Source organism: Mus musculus, chromosome 12, assembly GCF_000001635.26.
Source record: "Mus musculus strain C57BL/6J chromosome 12, GRCm38.p6 C57BL/6J".
NCBI lineage: Eukaryota > Metazoa > Chordata > Mammalia > Rodentia > Muridae > Mus > Mus musculus.
In genome coordinates, this window is record NC_000078.6 from 41,959,810 (window position 1) to 41,983,970 (window position 24,161).

The window sequence follows — 24,161 nt, forward strand, 5'->3', positions numbered from 1 at the left end:
GTGCACACCTTAAGAAAATGTTGATAATCTAGTTCTGTCCAATAGAAAAATTATTCTGAAGAAATTTATCTGCTATTGTAAGATCTAGAATATTCATGTGGGCAGTGAAGATAAATATATTGGCATGACATTTTAGCAACTCCTAGAATTTTTAAACTCAGAACAATATCTTAGAATTTTCTTATCATATATTATTTATATTCATGAAATTTCAGGAAGAACAACTTTAGATATAATTTAGTATTAGTTATTCCCACATATCTTGTAATATAATCAAAAATTATATTTAGTATGATTTTTTATATGTAATCAGGTCATATAACTGTTCATTTATATACATATGATCGCCATTTAAGCACCAGAAATGTACTAGGAGAGATTTAGAATCACTGAAGCAAATATCAAGAAAGATTTTTTAAAGAGACTAAAGGTAAAATGGAACCTTAATTTTTGTGGCAAATAGTAATTCATCTATGACACTTTTCCTTCCGTGGTTACTAACTATGGAGTGGATGTGAGGAGACAGTGCCAAGCTGCAGAGCAGAGCGACAGTTACTTTGCACCTATTCCCTTTCACGTTCTGACCATGATGCTCCTCTTCCCAATCCACTAGTTATCTTCTAAAGGTGATGACAGAAATGAAACATAAATAGTCTCACATGTTAATAGTAATGGCTATTTACGTGTGAGTTAATGTAGAAGTGGCTTTGTTTAAAAGGTAACCACTCTCTGGAAGCCTTGCTTTATCTCACCATGATATATTCTCCACCATGTCACATGCAGGCAAAGGCACTTACACAGTATGTGTCCTATGCTCAGACCCCCCATGATATTAAGCAAAATGAATATTTTTATATGTTACCCAGTCCCAGGTATGCATTAATAACAATACAAAATATACTAAGACAGATACCATTTACTAGGGGAAAAATTTCACCATAGAATTTCCTGGCTAATTCTTTCTCTTGCCTTTCCCTCAAGAAAAGGAAATTGGTACTTTCATATTAGATCCAAGTGAAAAATATTATAAAATAATAGTTTATACATTTTAAATATCTATTAACAGATAAAACAAGGATTTCTGTTGCTTTTATATACATCCAACATAAAGTACCAACCAACTTAGATAAGCAAATATATATAAATTGAGAGAAGTCACAGGCAGTCGATTAATTGATTGTATAATCTGTCAATTTTTAGAAACATAATGCTAACTGTAAGAGGAGTCTGATTGTATTCCTGGCACTTTTATGTCGGTATCTTCCCAGAAGTCCTTGCAAATATAACTCATCTCAGTGCATAAACATTCACAGGGACTTTCAAAAGAATCAGGTTTCTCTTTCTGTTTGTTTTACTCATTGATCCACTGCTCTTGCTTTCACCGTCTCTCTTCTAGTGAGAGATTGAAAGTTCTCAGTTCCGTTCTCACCATCTTATGCTGGCTTCATGCCAGTAGATAACCTTTCCTTCCTGTCTTTTCATTTTTTTCAAACAACTCTCTCACTGTCTATAGGTTAACACTTAAAGAGGAAATGATTTTTTTGTAACGTTTTAATAGTACTAAATTTGTATTTAATGTTTAATTTGCCTATGAGAACCTATTCTAACACTTGCATTATAGTATAAGATGTTCACTATTGTATGTGTCTTAGTAATTTTGAGGATATCATTTCAACTAAATCATGAAAGAAAGCTTTTTAAAATTTTTCAAGTTTATAGAATTAGTGAAGCTTTGTCATGTTGTTGTTCCACCTCATAAATATGTTTATCTTCCTTAAAGGTATATTTGAAAAACAAAAATACTCAGTGACGCCTGGCATGGAACAGCTATGGTCACCTTAGTTCTTAAGATGATCGGGATGACACAATGACTACAGACAATATTGATTAATATCAGACGTTGTGCTTTGGCATACACACACAGAGACACACACAGAGACAGAGATAGAAAGAGAGACAGAGAGAAACAGAAACAGAGAGATACAGTAGTATAAATTAATAAAGGTGTAAACTCATACTGCTATACATAAAGGTTGGATGTTACAGTATGTGGGCTGAAGCTGATGCATGGTGCTGTACATCCATCTTCATATATGCACAACATCGCATGGCTTCAGAAAGCTCCCTATAAAATTTCAAGTGTAAACTCTGAACAGATTATGCTGTGGACATATTCTCCTCTGAAGACACCAGTAGTGTTACTCTGTAGTTTCTTTTAAGCCTCTGGCTGCTTCATTTCACGTGGAGTGACAGTTAAACATTTGCAATCTAATTGAAATTTACATTCTTGGGAATTGATTTTGCATTGTTATCAAGATATTCAATATCCTTTCTTAATAACAGAGGAAACAGATTCCAGATGGCTTTTACTTTTAGCTACTGTTAGATCACAAGTAGTATCATCTTTGCATAAATTGTTACTGAGCAATTTTGTCGTTCTACACATTAACCTCATACACACATATGTGTATATATATATATATATATATATATATATATATATATATATACACATATATACACACACACACATATATACACATGTGTATATATTGCATTTTAAGATCTTTTATGGGCCTCAATCCATGAAGATATTTTTGATCGGGTTATTATTAAGAGAATGGATTGCTCTAAACTCACCATGTCTCTAAATTTCAGTGTCTCCTTTCAAAGATCAGAGGAATTTTACATCTTCTCCATTTTCATGCAGGAATCACCCATACTTAAATCATATTTGGAGACCTTTATAGCTAAACCCATTTCTTAACATTACATTGCCTAGATGGGACTGAGCACTAATTTTTATTGAATTTAATTTTTATATGATTTTTATAAGTAAGATAATTAAATCTTTTAAATGAGACCACAGTACTGAAATTATATGATGACTTCACATATGTTTAATGAACAAAATAATTTAAATATTTTGACCTTCTTAATTGGAAGTTTTGGCTTCTTAATGTATTTTCCCTTTGAGAGAACAATGCTGGAATAAGCTAAAATGCTTCTTTTACTAACATGGAATTCCCTTCTACTCATCCAGTCAGTGTAAAATTCTCGCAAAATTAGCAGGTGGAAAATCAGGTGGGGAGTTGGATCCCCTAATGTGGGCTAATTCACCAGGGCAGAATGTTGCTGAATATTGACGCCTGGCATGGAACAGCTATGGTCACCTTAGTTCTTAAGATGATCGGGATGACACAATGACCACAGACAATATTGATTAATATCAGACGTTGTGCTTTGGCATACACACACAGACACACACAGAGACAGAGACAGAAAGAGAGACAGAGAGAAACAGAAACAGAGAGAGATACACAGAGAGAGACAGAGACAGAGAGAAACAGAAACAGAGAGAGATACACAGAGAGAGACAGAGACAGGGAGAGACAGAGACAGAGAGAGACAGAGACAGAGAGAGACAGAGAGAAGGGCTGAAGCTTTAATGTGAACTATTTGACCAGAGTCACAGAGTAGGTATAGCAGTGTAAAAGGAGCCAGGTTCTAGTTCTAAAATCTCATGTCTCTATTTTCATGATGCTTCATAATGTCCTGGGAGGCATTTCCTAATAATCCCGGGTTGTTATTCAACTCAGAAGATGTTTAACCTAGCAAAAAGAGTCCCCTCTCTCTTGAGGATTTTAGGAGCTTCATTCTTTGGATTGGGTCCCCCTAGGAGACAGTGAAGATTTTCGAGAAAGCTTGTTTTAGGGAATCATGTTTTAATTCTAGCATCTAAATATCATTCTTCTTACTAATTCCCTCACAGGAGAAGAGCATGCCTTGCCCACCCTAATGCTGACATGTTACATTCCTCCATAGTATAAAATGTATGGGCTAGATAAATTTTAAATGGGCATTGTTGTGTTGAGAAATAAATGACACTAATAACTAGGCACAAACCTTTTTGTGCGTATAGGTATTTCTAATTCTTTACCTTCAACAAAATTGATTGAAGACATAATTGGGCTGTCAGTTGTTTTTCAATGATAAGTCATAATATAACATTTTACCTATTACTTGCATATCTTGGATATTCAAAGATGTGAAATTCTCTTTTTAAAATAACACCTTTCTTTATTTACATAAAGTTCCCTAATTCTTGGTCATATAAAAATTAAAATGAAAATAAAGTTGTTTCATTTCACCATAAATATTTTTTGGCTATAGATTGATGAAAACAAAACCATTTATAGATGCATTTCCAATAAAATGAAATGAAGTGTTTATTTTTATCTGCTATTGTTTGATTCATATGTTTTTGTATTATAGGTAAGCTGATTATTGCAAAGAGGTTGTTACTATCCTGAGTCCATGGCTATGAAACACAGACGCATACATACACACACATACAAACACATACACATGTACACATGTGCATCACACACATGTGTATAAACAAACTATCTGTATTTACTAAAACCTACTGATGGAAAAACAATTACATAGACTCCTTAGAGTCCAGTTGCTATACCCTGTGATTAGAAGAACGATCAATTAAAGAGCATTACAGAACCATGTAGAAAAAAAGATGTGCAATTTGGTTACAATTTTGTTGTTGCTACATTTTTACCATTTTAGTGCAGAGCTGCCATGAGTAGATCACTAACACTGGCTTGATCAGTCACCATCATTTCCACATAAACATTGAGAAACCAAATATATAATGAGAATAGTATGTTCATTTATCTGTGATCCAACGACTTTGTGGTCTGACAACAAGAATATCTTTCCAGCATGAAACATAAATTATTGCCATTACCAGTAATATTAATAAAAACATATTTCAAATTGTACCTTTTGGAAATTTCATGTCATGTTTTTTTCCAAAAATGACATCGCTCATGTTTCAGTCACCTCAAAAGCATGTCATTGACATAGTAACACTATGGGGTGGAGGGACTCCACTAAAAGATTTGGGAACTAAAATTAAGACTTGAAATCAAATTAACTTTGCCACTATTAGCTACTGTGCTCCAGAAATAGCTATTACTTAAAGGCATTTTCTCCTTTATTAGTGAAGTTGATATCTAAATCTCAGAACACTGAAAATATGTTCTTAGTAAGATCAGGAATAAAGCATTTTCTTAAAAATACAATCCAGAGGAATAATATTTTGTTTCCCTTTGTAAACTTTTTTTTTTTTTTAGAAATCCTGTGATTATTGCTTATAGTTAAACTCATATTGTTTAGTGAGATTTTGTGGACAGAGTAAAATTGTACCAGATGGTGTTAATCAGACAAAAAGAGAATTATTCAAGGTCACTCAGTGTTAGTCAAGACTGCTACACTAACAGAAAGCTGAACTCTGCTTTACTCTGAAAATATGAGGGAAAGGGGTGTTGTAAGTTTGTGAACTTGATTACACCATCTGGGTTTGCTAACTGGTGTTTGTAGAAGCCAGGTCCTACCATCCCAAAGAAGGTGCAAAATTGGGGTTTTGCTACTCTTGAGGATTACATTTCAAAGAATGGCTACTAGAAAGGCATTCCTGGATTGTATAGTTAGCTAGAGGAGAGGGAAAGATGAACAGCTCAAAGGGTCAGAGAGAACATTTATGATTTCAAGTTTTCTACGATAAACGCTCTAAGAAAAGGGAGGTCAGGGTCCTCCCTTTATAATCAAAATGAAACTTCTCTGAAGTATATTAACCTTTATTCTGGCTAAATGTTAACTTTAAGGCTGTCAGTCATAAGTTCATAATGAAGGTATGTGGGATACATATATATATATATATATATATATATATATATATATGAATTTTAAAAAGTTAATGTTACATGACCTTTGGTAACCTCAGCAGTACTGAATATATATGCTCTTACCATTGTATACTCTAGAACATAAGACTTCCCTTTGGCCCAAGCTTCAGACAATTTTAATTTAAATGATGTTTTGTATCCTTAAGTCTTGGAGTTGTTCAGAAATAAGTCACCAGGTTTCAGCAAAGCCTGTGGCCCTTATAACTTGAGAATAGTCAAGAAGCTAGAATATAAGAATGATGGCATCTCTCTATAAGATATATCCATGAAAAGATTTTGAGCTTCTTGGTAGATATGGGCTTTTACATGCTATCATACAAATTGTGGTTCTACACCTGAGATATGTTGCTCAGTGAGTCAGAGATGGGATGTGGAGCCCAAACCTGAGATTTCCAGGGTCCAGTCAGTACACATAATTCTTTTAGTGCCACATTGAAACTTTTGCATGGAACAAAGCTGGTCTGTGGTATTAAACTTTCAATTTTGTGATTCCTGGACATATACCCAGAAGATGTTCCAACTGATAATAAGGACACATGCTCCACTATGTTCATAGCAGCCTTATTTATAATAGCCAGAAGCTGGAAAAAACCCAGATGTCCCTCAACAGAGGAATGGGTACAGAAAATGTGGTACATTTACACAATGGAGTACTACTCAGCTATTAATGAATTTATGAAATTCTTAGGCAAATGGATGGATCTGGAAGATATCATCCTGAGTGAGGTAACCCAATCACAAAAGAACTCACTTGATATGCACTCACTGATAAGTGGATATTAGCCCAGAAACTTAGAATGCCCAAGATACAATTTGCAAAACACAAGAAAATCAAGAAGAATGAAGACCAAACTGTGGATACTTCCTTCCCTCCTTAGAATAGGGGACAAAACACCCATGGAAGGAGTTACAGAGACAAAGTTTGTGATCCTTTAGTAGGGAATTTTTAAAAATTTAATTTCATGTAATTAATATGTATGTGTGCCTTTGCATTTTTAATGTGCTTCTGATAACTACCTCATGCCAGTCAAAACAGAGAGTATTCAAAGAGTAAAATTTATCTCTTAGTGGAAAACCCATGTAGGCTGCCTGCAGACCCCTTCTTTATCCTCCTCCTAGCCAACCTGAGTCTCATCTCAGCTTCTGCTGCAGAACACCTGTGGCAGCCTTCCCTGCTTTTCTGATCCCATCCCCTATGGATCCTGGGACCCTCCCCTGCTAACCTCCCTCCCCCAGCTCCAGCAGGGACCCCCTGCTAAGCCACTGGGCATTCCTACTGGAGAGTCAAGTAGGCAGCCCTAGGATATTCTCTTATCCTAGATCCAATGTCCCAGTCTCATCCCTAGCCCTGCAGCAGAACACCTATGACAGCCTTCCTTGACCCCTGTTCCCATCCATCTCCTGTGGATCCAACAGATCTTCCCATTATAACCACCACCACACACACACACACCCTCCCCACTTTGTTACTTTGTTTCAGACCCTACACCTAGCAGGCAACCTACTTTCCAGGGCAAAAAGTAGGCTGAGCCCTACCTCCTCCTTTGCTTCTTCAGTTCCAGTCCCCTCTACCTTGTCGTCTCATCCCCAGCTTTGTACCAGGAAACCTGCTATAATCTTTCCTTCTTCTCTGACCCCTTCCTCAATGGATCATAAAAACCATCACCTCTAAGCTTCTTTCCCCCAACTCATCTTAGCATCCCAGCCTCCTACACCAGCAGGCATTCCCTACTAACACCAGGTGATCAGGCCAGGAAAACAGAAAACACACAGACATCATACTTCAAAAATCAAGAGGGGAAAGATAAACCAATGAAAAAAAAAAAAAAACATCCACCCAGCAAAGACAAATCCATAAATCAGTACCTAGACGATAATAATCCCAATCCCAGACGCCAGGATAAAAACACGGTAACAACCAGAGCCATATGTCACCCCTAGAGCCCAGTCATCCTACCAGAGCAGGCTCTGAATATTCCTACATAACTGAAACACCTTAAAGCTATCTGTATGAAGATGATAGAAGTCCTTAAAATGGAAATGAATAAATCCTGTAAAGAAATCCAGGAAAAACACAAACAGTTGAAGGATAGGAATAAAATTAAGACTTGAAAATGGAAATAGAATCAATAAACAACCTGATGGAATTATGGGAATGAAAAAATTTAGGAATTTGAAGAATTAAAGGGGCAAGCTTCACTGTAAAGAGAGTATAAGAGGTAGAGGGAAAATATCAGGCATTGAAGATACAATAGAAGAAATGGATATATTAGTCAAAGAAAATGTTAAATTTAAAACCTACTGACACAAATTATCCAGGAAATCTGAGAACAGTAGGAAATGTCCAAATATCAAAATAATAGGAATAGGGGAATGAGAAGAATCCCCACTCAAAGCCCAGAAAATATTTTCAACAAAATCCTACAAGAAAAATTTTCCTAACCAAAAGAATCAGATACCTATAAAGGTACAAGAAGCATAAAGAACACTAAGTAGATTGGACCAAAGGAGAAAGTTTCCTCAGAACATAATAATCAAAACATTAAACATTAAACATACAGAACAAAGAAAGAATATTAAAAGTTTCAAAGAAAAAAGACCAAACTCTTAAAATATGCATCAAAGTCTAAAAACCTACAGGAGGGTTTGATAAACCTGAGCCCCTCCCCTCACTGAATGATAAAAATGTAAGTTAACAAACGGGTGAAAAGAAGCCCACAGAATTGGAGAATCTTTGCTAGATATACGTCTGACAGAGGATTAAGATCCAGAATATATGAATAACTTGAGAAACAAAAAAGCATTCAAAACTGGGCCAAGAAACAAAGTGTTCTGAAAAAAAAAAAGACTGAAAAAAAATCTCAAAAGAAAAAGTTCATGGTCTATAGCAATTAGAGAAATGTAAATCAAAACAACTTTGAGATTTCCTCTTAACCCAGTTGAATGATGAAGATCAACAAAACAGTTGCCAACAAATGCTGGAGGAAATGTGGGACAAAGGGAAGCCTCTTTCCCTGTTGATAAGATTGCAAACTTGTGTAGCCACTCTGGAAGTCAGTGTGGACAATCCTCAAAAAGCTAAAAATCAACCTACTCTATAATCCATCTCTCCCACTCCTTGATAATACCCAAAGGACCCGAAATCCTGCTTTGCTGATACTTGCTTAGCCATATTCATTGCTGCTCTGTTCCAAATAGCTGTCAAATAGAAGCACTTAATGCCATTCAAATGAATAGTGAACAGTGAAAATGTCGTTTATATGGAAAGCTATTCAGCTGTAAAGAAAAAAAAATCATGAACTTTGCAGGTTAATGGATGGAATTAGGAAAGATCATGCTGAACAAAGTATACCAAACGTCAAAAAGACAAACATCCATGTTCTCTCTTATTAGAGGGCCCTAACTCTGAATCTTCAGATGTGAATGAATTTCCTGGAGAAATGATAGAAAATAACACAGGACTATGTCCATAGTGGGGAGGGAAACAGTAGAGATGGGTAAAAATTATCTAATTGGTGAAATGAGAACAATGGGATCTCTAATGAGGGAGGGGAGGGAGATAAATACAGAAGTATGGAGGAAGATAAAATAACAATGAAGATACCTTTAAAATTCATAAGGAATCTTCTCTTATCCCCTTAAGACCCATAATACACATTATAAGTATGTGTACAAATACACACACACACACACACATACGTAGTAGCTTAAACAGAATTTTCTTATCTGGGCTGACAAAGGTCTGAGCCAAACACTACCAAACAAAAACACCATCACCAGGCATAAAAACTCTATTTTGAGTTGTTTGTCAGGGTTATGCAAAAGGCTCACAAAACATCACAGCCTATTTCTGTTGCTATTGGTTGTCCCCAGAAATGGAAGGTAATTCCCTATTACTGAAGACACCATGCACTTCAGACACTCTGAGCTCAGAGCTGGAACTGACATGAACATCTTGTTCCTAAGGACTAGCTTTCACGGAGGGAAGCAGCCACCATCCCTGCCTACCCGTGGCACCTATGAACCAGTAGCATGACACCATAACCTAAGCGTACAGTAGTGGCACACATACCTTGGTGGTAACTAGGAGCTCTCTAATTAAACTTAAAACCTGCACAGCAAGAGGGAAACCACATCTGCTACTGGAAACTTAATTAACTACTGAGGATTAGGGAAGTCACGAATCTTGGAGAAGAACAAAAGAATTATCACTTTAGTAAACCAATAATTTCTAATTGTAGTATAAATATTTGTGTTTATACCAATAGGCAAGTGCAGTCTTATTCCTTCATCATGGAAACTTCTCTTTACAGCAGATGCAGACCACCACAAAGCACAAAAGCAATCAAAATGCAAAATCATGATGTCCAGTCCCAGTGGATTCATGTACAAAACAATGTCCAATAAGGTTGAGGAGTCATTGCAGGAGAAGGGGTAGAAAGAGTATAACCTCCAGAGGATCACTGAGTTTGCTTTCAGATAGTTTTACATTTTTTCTAGGAATATCAGGAGCTGTACATATAAAGTCTCACCAACATGGCATCTTAAACATGATCTGAACAGGATGCCACCAATGGAAATGCCAAGGTGGACAGGATAAAGACCATGAGACCTCATCCCTACACAAAAACTACACACAAGTAAGGAATGTTAAAAGTGGGAGATAAGTTTTCCTCAAGGAAGAGCATGTCAAATGGTTATCTGTTCAGCTCTGAAAACATACATACAAGTAGCCTAATATAGACTGAGTAAGTTGTAGGAATATGTATAGAGATATGTGTGTGTGCATGAAATATACTTATATATGAATATATAATATAGATTATAGTACATATAATACATAGTCTAAATAATATATAATGGGAGTATATATTTTATATAGGAGTACATATTTATGCATATATATGTATGTTAGCATCAGGTACATCCATGGACAGCTAGAAGTATCTTTACAACCAGCTCCTGGACCCAGCAATGAGACATGTCATCTCTAGGCCACAGCACCACTCCTACATTCATTGCCATGACATCCACCACACATTGCTTTGTACATGTGTCACATACACCATGGCCTGGATAAAAGACTTATCCCACCAGATCTCCTGCCGCCCCTCCTCCTCCTCTTCCTTCTTCTTCTTCTTCCTCCTCTTCCTCTTCTTCTCTTCCTCCTCCTCCTCTTCTACCTCCTCCTCTTCTGTGGGGCAAAAATGGGGTCCCGCGCCTGCTCAGGGCTAGGGCCTCTGAGCAAGGCAGACGTGGGATGTTTGACTGCTCTCAACACCACAGACCCCTCAAGCGGGGCAGGCATTGGACTGTGAGAAAGCGTGAGATCCTGCTGGGGGTGTGGGTGGGTGTGGAAAGGGCATATTCTGTGGTCCCACGGAACTGCCAAAGTCAGGCTCTGACTCTTGGGCACCACAGAAGAGTAGATTCTGGGGTCCCTGGGCTGCACGGAGGCCAGGGATGTCAGGTTCTCACTCTCAGACATCCCAGATGCAGCATGTCTCAGGAAGAGCTGAGAATGGGTAGAGATCCTCAGGCAACTCTGGGAGAGGGGTGGGGGGTAGGAGGCCCGGGTGGGGGCAAAGGGAAAAGGGTAGGAGGAGAGAGTTACAGCTGGGTTCCCACAGGGACAAGAGTTCTAGGCTAGCTTAGGTGGCTTGCTCTGTGGGTGGGTTGCATGGGTTGGCTGGCAGCTGTGGCTGGAGCACAGGGAGCCCTCCCAGCTCTTTAAGGGAAGACCTGGTCCATTGCTCCAGTGTGGTGGGCCCTGATGATCAGAGATGATCCATGGTTTTAAGGTGTTTATTGTAGAAAGGCAGAGAGAGGGAGAGTGTGGAGAAGGGAAGGCATAGGGGTGGGGAGCAAGGGAGCAAGAGTAAGAGCAAGAGAATAAGAAGGTAAGAGAGTAAGAGAGAGAGGAGGGGACAAGTAATTCCTTTTATAGTGGTCTGGGGCTACCTGGCCGTTGCTAGGTAGCTGTGGGAAGGAGCATACCTGGCTATTGCCAGGTAACTGTGGGGGTGGAGTCCAGACAGAATACCAGGAGCTTGGGGCATTGCCTATCAACTGATGGCCACACACCTCTCTGCAGGGGTCTGTGGGAAGAGGTAGCTGCGACAGGAGCCAGGGGTCCAGGAGGCATAGGCCAAACTCCTATTGTCCCATGAAGGCAGAAGTCACTGCCCACTAAGTCTCTGGGGTCCCAGGTCTATGCTCGACCCGGCCCAGGCTGTTTGTACACAGCTCACTGCCCCACAATGGTTTGCAGATTCACCATTGGGTGGGGCTCAGAACCTGCTGACACACGGAGTGGCCACTGCTACATGAGTTAAGCCCCATGGCCTGAAAAACAAACCTCATCCCAACAACTCCACCTGCTACACAGGCTCATTTTTCAGCCACTGGATCACAAAATTCCATGCGAACACTAGCAGATTCGTAAGCTTTTTGTACCAGTTGGAAGACAGGGCCCTTGGTCTCAGGAGAGGACTGGCCGCCCTCTATGTGTCTAAGGGATGCATTTATGCATGGTATTCATGGCCAGCCTTCTAGCTGACTTCTCATTTTAGGACTTCTTCCCTCTCACTGTCTAAAGGATCTTCATATATACTGCCAGCAGTCTGGTAAATGGTCCTCAATGTCCAAGCTTTTACCTATCTTAACTCCAAATACTCTCTTTGTTCTTCCCATCCCCCAACTGAACTTCATCTAACTACAAAACCTCAACCAGAGGAAACTTCTACTATTTTCAATAACCTCCCCTTACCACCACCAACCTGCCTCTACAACCTCTCCTAATTCCCCAGCCTCCTCAGCCATCAAGGCTATGCCCAAAGTGCCATCAGGAGGGACACTGGACTGTCTGTTGCCCTCATGCTTCTCAGGACAGAGGTGGTTTGAGGCACAGGTCTTTGCTGCCCACAGAACCAATCAACAGATTGAACTAAATATCTCTTACCCATGCCTTTCAACTGGCACAGGTACAATCCCTAAACATCTATATAGATTCTAAATAAGCTTTTCATATCTTTCTGTCTCACTCTGCTAGCTGAAAGGAGTTCAGGTTATGAAAGGAGGATCAGTACCTAATGCAAACCAAATTATAGCCATGCTAAAAGCTTCCCATCTCCCCACAGATATTGAAATTGTCCACTGCAGCTCCCACCAGACTGAGGACTCTATTGTCTCCAAGCAAAACAATTGAGCCAATGAGGCAACTTGAGCTGTAGCACGTAGGGGCCTAGACTTGTGTCACCCACCAAGGACATTCTTATACTACAACCCACATCCCTTGGCTTACCCCCTGACACTTGTCAAACTCTATTCTTTCTTCTGCAGCTCTTTCATCCTGATAGCCAAGTGTTGTCTTATTTTGTTTTTTGTTTTTTTTCTAGACTTTTTAAAATTAGGTATTTTTCTCATTTACATTTACAATGCTATCCCAAAAGTCCCCCATACCCACCCCCATAATCCCCTACCCACCCACTCCCCCTTTTTGGCCCTGGTGTTCCCCTGTACTGGGGCATATAAAGTTTGCAAGTCCAATGGGCCTCTCTTTGCAGTGATGGCCAACTAGGCCATCTTTTGATACATATGCAGCTAGAGACAAGAGCTCCGAGGTACTGGTTAGTTCATATTGTTGTTCCACCTATAGGGTTGCAGTTCCCTTTAGCTCCTTGGGTACTTTCTCTAGCTCCTCCATTGGGGGCTGTGTGACCCATCCAATAGCTGACTGTGATCATCCACTTCTGTGTTTGCTAGGCCCTGGCATAGTCTCACAAGAGACAGCTGTATCTGGGTCCTTTCAGCAAAATCTTGCTAGTGTATGCAATGGTGTCAGCATTTGGAAGCTGATTATGGGATGGATCCCTGCATATGGCAATCACTAGATGGTCCATCATTTCGTCACAGCTCCAAACTTTGTCTCTGTAACTCCTTCCATGGGTGTTTTGTTCCCATTTCTAAGAAGGGGCAAAGTGTCCACACTTCGGTCTTCGTTCTTCTTGAGTTTCATGTGTTTAGCAAATTGTATCTTATATCTTGGGTATCCTAAGTTTCTGGGCTAATATCCACTTATCAGTGAGTACATATTGTGTGAGTTCCTTTGTGATTGGGTTACCTCACTCAGGATGATGCCCTCCAGGTCCATCCATTTGCCTAGGAACTTCATAAATTCATTCTTTTTAATAGCTGAGTAGTACTCGATTGTGTAGATGTACCACATTTTCTGTATCCATTCCTCTGTTGAGGGGCATCTGGGTTCTTTCCAGCTTCTGGCTATTATAAATAAGGCTGCTATGAACATAGTGGAGCATGTGTCCTTCTTACCAGTTGGGGCATCTTCTGGATAAATGCCCAGGAGAGGTATTGCTGGATCCTCCGGTAGTACTATGTCCAATTTTCTGAGGAACCGCCAGACTGATTTCCAGAGTGGTTGTACAAGCCTGCAATCCCACCAACAATGGAGGAGTGTTCCTCTTTCTCCACATCCTCGCCAGCATCTGCTGTCACCTGAATTTTTGATCTTAGCCATTCTGACTGGAGTGAAGTGGAATCTCAGGGTTGTTTTGATTTGCATTTCCCTGATGATTAAGGATGTTGAACATCTTTTCAGGTGCTTCTCTGCTATTTGGTATTCCTTAGGTGAGAATTCTTTGTTCAGCTCTGAGCCCCATTTTTTAATGGGGTTATTTGATTTTCTGGAGTCCACCTTCTTGAGTTCTTTATATATATTGGATATTAGTCCCCTATCCGATTTGGGATAGGTAAAGATCCTTCCCAATCTGTTGGTGGTCTTTTTATTTTATTGACGGTGTCTTTTGCTTTGCAGAAGCTTTGCAATTTTATGAGGTCCCATTTATCGATTCTCGATCTTACAGCACAAGCCATTGCTGTTCTATTCAGGAATTTCCCCCCTGTACCCATATCTTTGAGGCTTTCTCCTACTTTCTCCTCTATAAGTTTCAGTGTCTCTGTTTCAGTGGAGTTCCTTAATCCACTTAGATTTGACCTTTGTACAAGGAGATAGAAATGGATCAATTCGCATTCTTCTACATGATAACCACCAGTTGTGCCAGCACCATTTGTTGAAAATGTTGTCTTTTTTCCACTGGATGGTTTTAGCTCCCTTGTCAAAGATCAAGTGACCATAGGTGTGTGGGTTCATCTCTGGGGCTTCAATTCTGTTCCATTGGTCTACTTGTCTGTCACTATACCAGTACCATGCAGTTTTTATCACAATTGCTCTGTAGTACAGCTTTAGGTCAGGCATGGTGATTCCACCAGAGGTTCTTTTATCCTTGAGAAGAGTTTTTGCTATCCTAGGTTTTTTGTTATTCCAGATGAATCTGCCGATTGCCCTTTCTAATTCGTTGAAGAATTGAGTTGGAATTTTGATGGGGATTGCATTGAATCTGTAGATTGCTTTTGGCAAGATAGCCATTTTCACTATATTGATCCTGCCAATCCATGAGCATGGGAGATCTTTCCATCTTCTGAGATCTTCTTTAATTTCTTTCTTCAGAGACTTGAAGTTTTTATCATACAGATCTTTCAGTTCCTTAGTTAGAGTCATGCCAAGGTATTTTATATTATTTGTGGCTATTGAGAAGGGTGTTGTTTCCCTAATTTCTTTCTCAACCTGTCTATTCTTTATGTAGAGAAAGGCCATTGACTTGTTTGAGTTAATTTTATATCCTGCTACTTCACCGAAGCTATCATCCTAATAGCCAAATGTTGTCTTATTTTGTTTTTTTTTTTTTTAAAAATTACAGATTACTCCTGAGGACTTACATTTTTATCACTGCCTCTTGCAAAATCTGTCATATTTCAGAATCCAAAATCCAGGTATTGTAGCACCTCATTTTCTACCCACCAGGCTAGAGATTCCTTCAGGCCACCAACTGGCAATTTGATTTTACCCACACACCCACTTTCATACATGCCAAGTACCTCCTGGTCTTGGTAGACACCTTCTCAGTGTGGGTGAGGCATTCTCCACTACCAACAAAGGGGTTCCAACTGTCTCCAATCTCCCCCTCTGAGAGATCATTCCCTGATTTGGAGTCCCAGCCTCCCTTCGGTCACACAATGATCCTGAATTCACCTAAGTTTTTCAAACTCTTTCTAAAGTCCTTGACATCCCCCGGCATTTCATATTCCCTATCACCCCCAGTCTTCAGGAAAGATAGAAAGAAGTAACTGATCCCTAAAAACCACTCTTGTCAAACTGTCATAGGAACTTTACCTCGATCAGGTAAAACTCTTACCTCTGGCTCATTTTTTAGCCTATAAGCACTCCCCAAGCAACCTCTTTCAATCTCACCTTTTGAAGTCATGTATGGATGTCTGGTCCTAACTCCAGGTCATTCACCTAAATATTCTCCCGTCCTAGGTAACCTGCTCACCCCCTTACCTTGCCTCTTCACCCCATTACCTCTGTTCCCTCCTATGGAACTTTTCTTACCATCGCCTACCATGGTCACACACTGTCTCCTGGCCACTTCTTGTCAACATTGGAGACCAGGTTATTCTCTCTCTTCCAGATCATTGGCCCTCACCTCTCTTTCCTAAATGGCAGGGCCACTTCAAGGTGATTCTTGTGACTCCTAAAGCTGTTAAGCTCGAGGGGCTCTCTCATTGTGTCCACCTGTCTCACTTCAAACCTTTCACCCCTCCACCTCAAAATGACTCTTCTTACACATCAACCCCAACAGGACCTTGCTCTATTAAGCTGCAGAAGGTGTCAAGACCATTCAGCTTGTCCTCATTCCCAGAAAAATGAGACTCCACTCCGGCTGTACTTAACCCCACTGGATTAGATATGGACCCCACATTCTCCCCCTACTCTTCATTTCTATCCAGGGTAATCCTTATGTCTGGAGGTTTGAGGCTCAAGAAACCCCCACTGATAACAAACAGTCTTTCTAAATAGGGTCAGGAAACTGTTCCATAGCCAGATGCCGAGCGCTGGATCCAAATTACTGTCATCCCTATCCCTACCATTCTATCCAAATATTATGACCTCTTTCTTTGCTTCCTCTTTGACCAGATGAAAGATGATTATAAAAAACAGCCAGATGAATATGGGGGTTCCCATATTGGTCTTGGCAGATACATATGTTAGGATCATGGGTCAATCATTTCTATCAACAATGCAAGACCCTCTTCTATATTCAAGACCCATGGAATCTCTGGAGGAAAACAGATGCTGTCAGTAAACTCTATCATAAAAATCAATCTGGGTCCCTAGTAAGTACTATTCACATCCAGAGAAAATATGTCTCAATTTCCCAACCTCTATGAATCAGAAAAACAGAAGTAATCAAACACTCCTCCAAGGTCCTTACTTCCTTTTTTTTTTTTCCATTTTTTATTAGGTATTTAGCTCTTTTACATTTCCAATGCTATACCAAAAGTCCCCCATACCCACCCACCCCCACTCCCCTACCCACCCACTCCCCCTTTTTGGCCCTGGCGTTCCCCTGTACTGGGGCATACAAAGTTTACGTGTCCAATGGGCCTCTCTTTCCAGTGACGGCCGATTAGGCTATCTTTTGTTACATATGCAGCTAGAGTCAAGAGCTCCGGGGTACTGGTTAGTTCATAATGTTGTTCCACCTATAGGGTTGCAGATCCCTTTAGCTCCTTGGGTTCTTTCTCTAGCTCCTCCATTGGGAGCCCTGTGATCCATCCATTAGCTGACTGTGAGCATCCACTTCTGTGTTTGCTAGGCCCCGGCATAGTCTCACAAGAGATAGCTACATCTGGGTCCTTTCAATAAAATCTTGCTAGGGTATGCAATGGTGTCAGCATTTGGATGCTGATTATGGGGTGGATCCCTGGATATGGCAGTCTCTACATGGTCCATCCTTTCATCTCAGCTCCAAACTTTGTCTCTGTAACTCCTTCCATGGGTGTTTTATTCCCAATTCTAAGGAGGGGCATAGTGTCCACACTTCAGTCTTCATTCTTCTTGAGTTTCATGTGTTTAGCAAATTGTACCTTATATCTTGGGAATCCTAGGTTTGGTGCTAATATCCACTAATCAGTGAGTACATATTGTGTGAGTTCCTTTGTGAATGTGTTACCTCACTCAGGATGATGCCCTCCAGGTCCATCCATTTGGCTAGGAATTTCATAAATTCATTCTTTTTAATAGCTGAGTAGTACTCCATTGTGTAGATGTACCACATTTTCTGTATCCATTCCTCTGTTGAGGGGCATCTGGGTTCTTTCCAGCTTCTGGCTATTATAAATAAGGCTGCTATGAACATAGTGGAGCATGTGTCCTTCTTACCAGTTGGGGCATCTTCTGGATAAATGCCCAGGAGAGGTATTGCTGGATCCTCCGGTAGTACTATGTCCAATTTTCTGAGGAACCGCCAGACTGATTTCCAGAGTGGTTGTACAAGCCTGCACTCCCACCAACAATGGAGGAGTGTTCCTCTTTCTCCACATCCTCGCCAGCATCTGCTGTCACCTGAATTTTTGATCTTAGCCATTCTGACTGGTGTGAGGTGGAATCTCAGGGTTGTTTTGATTTGCATTTCCCTGATGATTAAGGATGTTGAACATTTTTTCAGGTGCTTCTCTGCCATTCGGTATTCCTCAGGTGAGAATTCTTTGTTCAGTTCTGAGCCCCATTTTTTAATGGGGTTGTTCGATTTTCTGAAATCCACCTTCTTGAGTTCTTTATATATGTTGGATATTAGTTCCCTATCTGATTTAGGATAGGTAAAGATCCTTTCCCAATCTGTTGGTGGTCTTTTTGTCTTGTTGACGGTGTCTTTTGCCTTGCAGAAACTTTGGAGTTTCATTAGGTCCCATTTGTCAATTCCCGATCTTACAGCACATGCCATTGCTGTTCTGTTCAGGAATTTTTCCCCTGTGCCCATATCTTCAAGGCTTTTCCCCACTTTCTCCTCTATAAATTTCAGTGTCTCTGGTTTTATTTGAAGTTCTTTGATCCACTTAGATTTGACCTTAGTACAAGGAGATAAGTATGGATCGATTCGCATTCTTCTACATGATAACAACCAGCTGTGCCAGCACCAATTGTTGAAAATGCTGTCTTTCTTCCACTGGATGGTTTTAGCTCCCTTGTCGAAGATCAAGTGACCATAGGTGTGTGGGTTCATTTCTGGGTCTTCAATTCTATTCCATTGGTCTACTTGTCTGTTTCTATACCAGTACCATGCAGTTTTTATCACAATTGCTCTGTAGTAAAGCTTTAGGTCAGGCATGGTGATTCCACCAGAGGTTCTTTAATCCTTGAGAAGACTTTTTGCTATCCTAGGTTTTTTGTTATTCCAGATGAATTTGCAAATTGCTCCTTCTAATTTGTTGAAGAATTGAGTTGGAATTTTGATGGGGATTGCATTGAATCTGTAGATTGCTTTTGGCAAGATAGCCATTTTTACAATGTTGATCCTGCCAATCCATGAGCATGGGAGATCTTTCCATCTTCTGAGATCTTCTTTAATTTCTTTCTTCAGAGATTTGAAGTTTTTATCATACAGATCTTTCACCTCCTTAGTTAGAGTTACGCCAAGATATTTTATACTATTTGTGACTATTGAGAAGGGTGTTGTTTCCCTAATTTCTTTCTCACCCTGTTTATTCTTTGTATAGAGAAAGGCCATTGACTTGTTTGAGTTTATTTTATATCCAGCTACTTCACCGAAGCTGCTTATCAGGCTTAGGAGTTCTCTGGTAGAATTTTTAGGGTCACTTATATATACTATCATATCATCTGCAAAAAGTGATATTTTGACTTCCTCTTTTCCAATTTGTATCCCCTTGATCTCCTTTTGTTGTCGAATTGCTCTGGCTAATACTTCAAGTACTATGTTGAAAGTGTAGGGAGAAAGTGGGCAGCCTTGTCTAGTCCCTGATTTTAGTGGGATTGCTTCCAGCTTCTCTCCATTTACTTTGATGTTGGCTACTGGTTTGCTGTAGATTGCTTTTATCATGTTTAGGTATGGGCCTTGAATTCCTGATCTTTCCAAAACTTTTATCATGAATGGGTGTTGAATCTTGTCAAATGCTTTTTCTGCATCTAACCAGATGATCATGTGGTTTTTGTCTTTGAGTTTGTTTATATAATGGATTACATTGATGGATTTTCGTATATTAAACCATCCCTGCATTCCTGGAATAAAACCTACTTGGTCAGGATGGATGATTGCTTTAATATGTTCTTGGATTCGGTTAGCAAGAATTTTATTGAGGATTTTTGCATCGATATTCATAAGAGAAATTGGTCTGAAGTTCTCTATCTTTGTTGAATCTTTCTGTGGTTTAGGTATCAGAGTAATAGTGGCTTCATAAAATGAGTTGGGTAGAGTACCTTCTACTTCTATTTTGTGAAATAGTTTGTGCAGAACTGGAATTAGATCTTCTTTGAAGGTCTGATAGAACTCTGCACTAAACCCGTCTGGTCCTGGGCTTTTTTTGGCTGGGAGACTATTAATAACTCCTTCTATTTCTTTAGGTGATATGGGACTGTTTAGAAGATCAACTTGATCCTGATTCAACTTTGGTACGTGGTATCTGTCCAGAAATTTGTCCATTTTGTCCAGGTTTTCCAGTTTTGTTGAGTATAGCCTTTTGTAGAAGGATCTGATGGTGTTTTGGATTTCTTCAGGATCTGTTGTTATGTCTCCCTTTTCATTTCTGATTTTGTTAATTAGGATTTTGTCCCTGTGCCCTTTAGTGAGTCTAGCTAAGGGTTTATCTATCTTGTTGATTTTTTCAAAGAACCAACTCCTCGTTTGGTTAATTCTTTGAATAGTTCTTCTTGTTTCCACTTGGTTGATTTCACCCCTGAGTTTGATTATTTCCTGCCGTCTACTCCTCTTGGGTGAATTTGCTTCCTTTTTTTCTAGAGCTTTTAGATGTGTTGTCAAGCTGCTAGTATGTGCTCTCTCCCGTTTCTTCTTGGAGGCACTCAGAGCTATGAGTTTTCCTCTTAGAAATGCTTTCATTGTGTCCCAAAGGTTTGGGTACGTTGTGGCTTCATTTTCATTAAACTCTAAAAAGTCTTTAATTTCTTTCTTTATTCCTTCCTTGACCAAGGTATCATTGAGAAGAGTGTTGTTCAGTTTCCACGTGAATGTTGGCTTTCCATTATTTATGTTGTTATTGAAGATCAGTCTTAGGCCATGGTGGTCTGATAGGATACATGGGACAATTTCAATATTTTTGTATCTGTTGAGGCCTGTTTTGTGACCAATTATATGGTCAATTTTGGAGAAGGTCCCGTGAGGTGCTGAGAAGAAGGTATATCCTTTTGTTTTAGGATAAAATGTTCTGTAGATATCTGTTAGGTCCATTTGTTTCATAACTTCTGTTAGTTTCACTGTGTCCCTGTTTAGTTTCTGTTTCCACGATCTGTCCCTTGATTCAAGTGGTGTGTTGAAGTCTCCCACTATTATTGTGTGAGGTGCAATGTGTGCTTTGAGCTTTACTAAAATGTCTTTAATGAATGTGGCTGCCCTTGCATTTGGAGCGTAGATATTCAGAATTGAGAGTTCCTCTTGGAGGATTTTACCTTTGATGAGTATGAAGTGTCCCCCCTTGTCTTTTTTGATAACTTTGTGTTGGAAGTCGATTTTATCCGATATTAGAATGGCTACTCCAGCTTGTTTCTTCAGACCATTTGCTTGGAAAATTGTTTTCTAGCCTTTCACTCTGAGGTAGTGTCTGTCTTTTTCCCTGAGATGGGTTTCCTGTAAGCAGCAGAATGTTGGGTCCTGTTTGTGTAGCCAGTCTGTTAGTCTATGTCTTTTTATTGGGGAATTGAGTCCATTAATATTAAGAGATATTAAGGAAAAGTAATTGTTGCTTCCTTTTATTTTTGTTGTTAGAGTTGGCATTCTGTTCTTGTGGCTGTATTCGTTTTGGTTTGTTGAGGGATTACTTTCTTGTTTGTTCTAGGGCGTGATTTCCGTCCTTGTATTGCTTCTTTTCTGTTATTATCCTTTGAAGGGCTGGATTCTTGGAAACATATTGTGTGAATTTGGTTTTGTCGTGCAATACTTTGGTTTCTCCATCTATGGTAATTGAGAGTTTGGCCGGGTATAGTAGCCTGGGCTGGCATTTGTGTTCTCTTAGTGTCTGTATAACATCTGTCCAGGCTCTTCTGGCTTTCATAGTCTCTGGTGAAAAGTCTGGTGTAATTCTGATAGGCCTTCCTTTATATGTTACTTGACCTTTCTCCCTTACTGCTTTTAATATTCTATCTTTATTTAGTGCATTTGTTGTTCTGATTATTATGTGTCGGGAGGAATTTCTTTTCTGGTCCAGTCTATTTGGAGTTCTGTAGGCTTCTTGTATGATCATGGGCATCTCTTTCTTTATGTTTGGGAAGTTTTCTTCAATTATTTTGTTGAAGATGTTTGCTGGTCCTTTGAGTTGAAAATCTTCATTTTCATCCACTGCTATTATGCTTAGGTTTGGTCTTCTCATTGTGTCCTGGATTTCCTGGATGTTTTGAGTTAGGATCCTTTTGCATTTTGTATTTTCTTTGACTGTTGTGTCGATGTTCTCTATGGAATCTTCTGCACCTGAGATTCTCTCTTCCATTTCTTGTATTCTGTTGCTGATGCTCGCATCTATGGTTCCAGATCTCTTTCCTAGGGTTTCTATCTCCAGCGTTGCCTTGCTTTGGGTTTTCTTTACTGTGTCTACTTCCCTTTTTAGTTCTAGTATGGTTTTGTTCATTTCCATTACCTGTTTGGAGGTGTTTTCCTGTTTTTCTTTAAGGACTTCTACCTGTTTGGCTGTGTTTTCCTGCTTTTCTTTAAGGGCCTGTAACTCTTTAGCAGTGCTCTCCTGTAATTCTTTAAGTGACTTATGAAAGTCCTTCTTGATGTCCTCTATCATCATCATGAAAAATGCTTTTAAATCTGGGTCTAGATTTTCGGTTGTGTTGGGGTGCCCAGGACTAGGTGGGGTGGGATTGCTGCGTTCTGATGATGGTGAGTGGTCTTGATTTCTGTTAGTAGGATTCTTACGTTTGCCTTTCGCCATCTGGTAATCTCTGAAGCTAGCTGTTATAGTTGTCTCTGTTAAGAGCTTGTTCTTCAGGTGACTCTGTTAGCCTCTATAAGCAGACCTGGGAGGGTAGCACTCTCCTTAGTTTCAGTGGGTAGAGTATTCTCTGCAGGAAAGCTCTCTTCTTGCAGGGAAGGTACCCAGATATCTGGTGTTCGAACCGGACTCCTGGCAGAAGTTGTGTTCCACTCACTAGAGGTCTTAGGATCCCGTGGGGAATCCTGTGTGGGCCCTTGCGGGTGTCAGGCAACTCCGCTGGCAAGGAAGCCCGGGGCTCGAGTGGTCCTTACTTCCTTAATAGCACTAACATGTCATTTTTATCTTCTGCTTCAGACCCTGACCTCAGCCTACCAGCTCCTTAATGTCACCCACACTAGTTGCATTAAAGATTGCTGGCTATGTGTACCCTCTGGAACTAACTCACAGTTGCCACTTATAATTTCTCCAGTGACCCTGCCATGTGACCTCACCTCACCTTTCATCAGATGTCCCAACTCTGGTGTTGCTGTGACCACATACCTTTTCTCTATTACTCTTTTGGGCATAGCAGAGTGTTTTAAGACATCCAGGATGTCTAATGCATGTAACAACTGCCAAGGATCAGGTTCAGTTTGGAGAGGGGTTCTGAGAGAAGGGATGTTTGAGGGCAGCAAAACAAAGAACTTGAAGTCAAATCATGGGTCCAAGCTGAAGGCCTACGTTCTGCTCAGGACTGCTTTCCAGACTGCTTTTTCTTTGTGTTCTGTTCAAGACAGCTTCCTCTTGCTATTCTCAAAATTCTCAGGATAGCTCATCTCTTTCAGATGAAAAACTCAGTCTTTTATTTTACATATCAATTTAATCTTTACCCCAGGTTCTCTTCTGATTATCCCATGAGTCAGCATCCCTTGACCTCAGCCCCATGTTCTATTGAAAAAGACAGCAAGCATGAGCATAGACAATAAGATAGCTGGCTGGGACCTTGCCCTGAAATTACCATTCTGCTTAAATTAGCTTTGTCCTAGGTTGACCTTGAATTCAGTAATACACCAGCCTTTGCAAGCATAAACAATAACAATAACAACAACAACAACAACAAACTTAATTGGGTGGGGTCTTGCCTTTTGATTACCACACCCTAAATATCTTTATCTCCTTCCTTAGTATGTTTCTGACAAGCTGGCTTATAGTGTAGCTGCCTCTGTGACCTGTGAAGCTCTTTTTACAATTTATATGGCATTCTTATATTTTGCATAGTTGAGAAAGTATATGTTTTCAAACTCATATCTTCAGCATTCTTTCCCACAGTCCTAAGGACTGTCCTGAAGGTCACAGCATTCTACAATTTTGCTAAGA

The 24,161-nt window shown here is 39.8% G+C and overlaps 1 long non-coding RNA gene across 1 annotated transcript in view; it reads right to left on the minus strand.

The window, feature by feature from the left end:
* Window positions 1-24,161, minus strand: part of Gm46348 — a 40,190-nt gene that overhangs the window by 7,964 nt on the left and 8,065 nt on the right. The window lies entirely within an intron of this gene.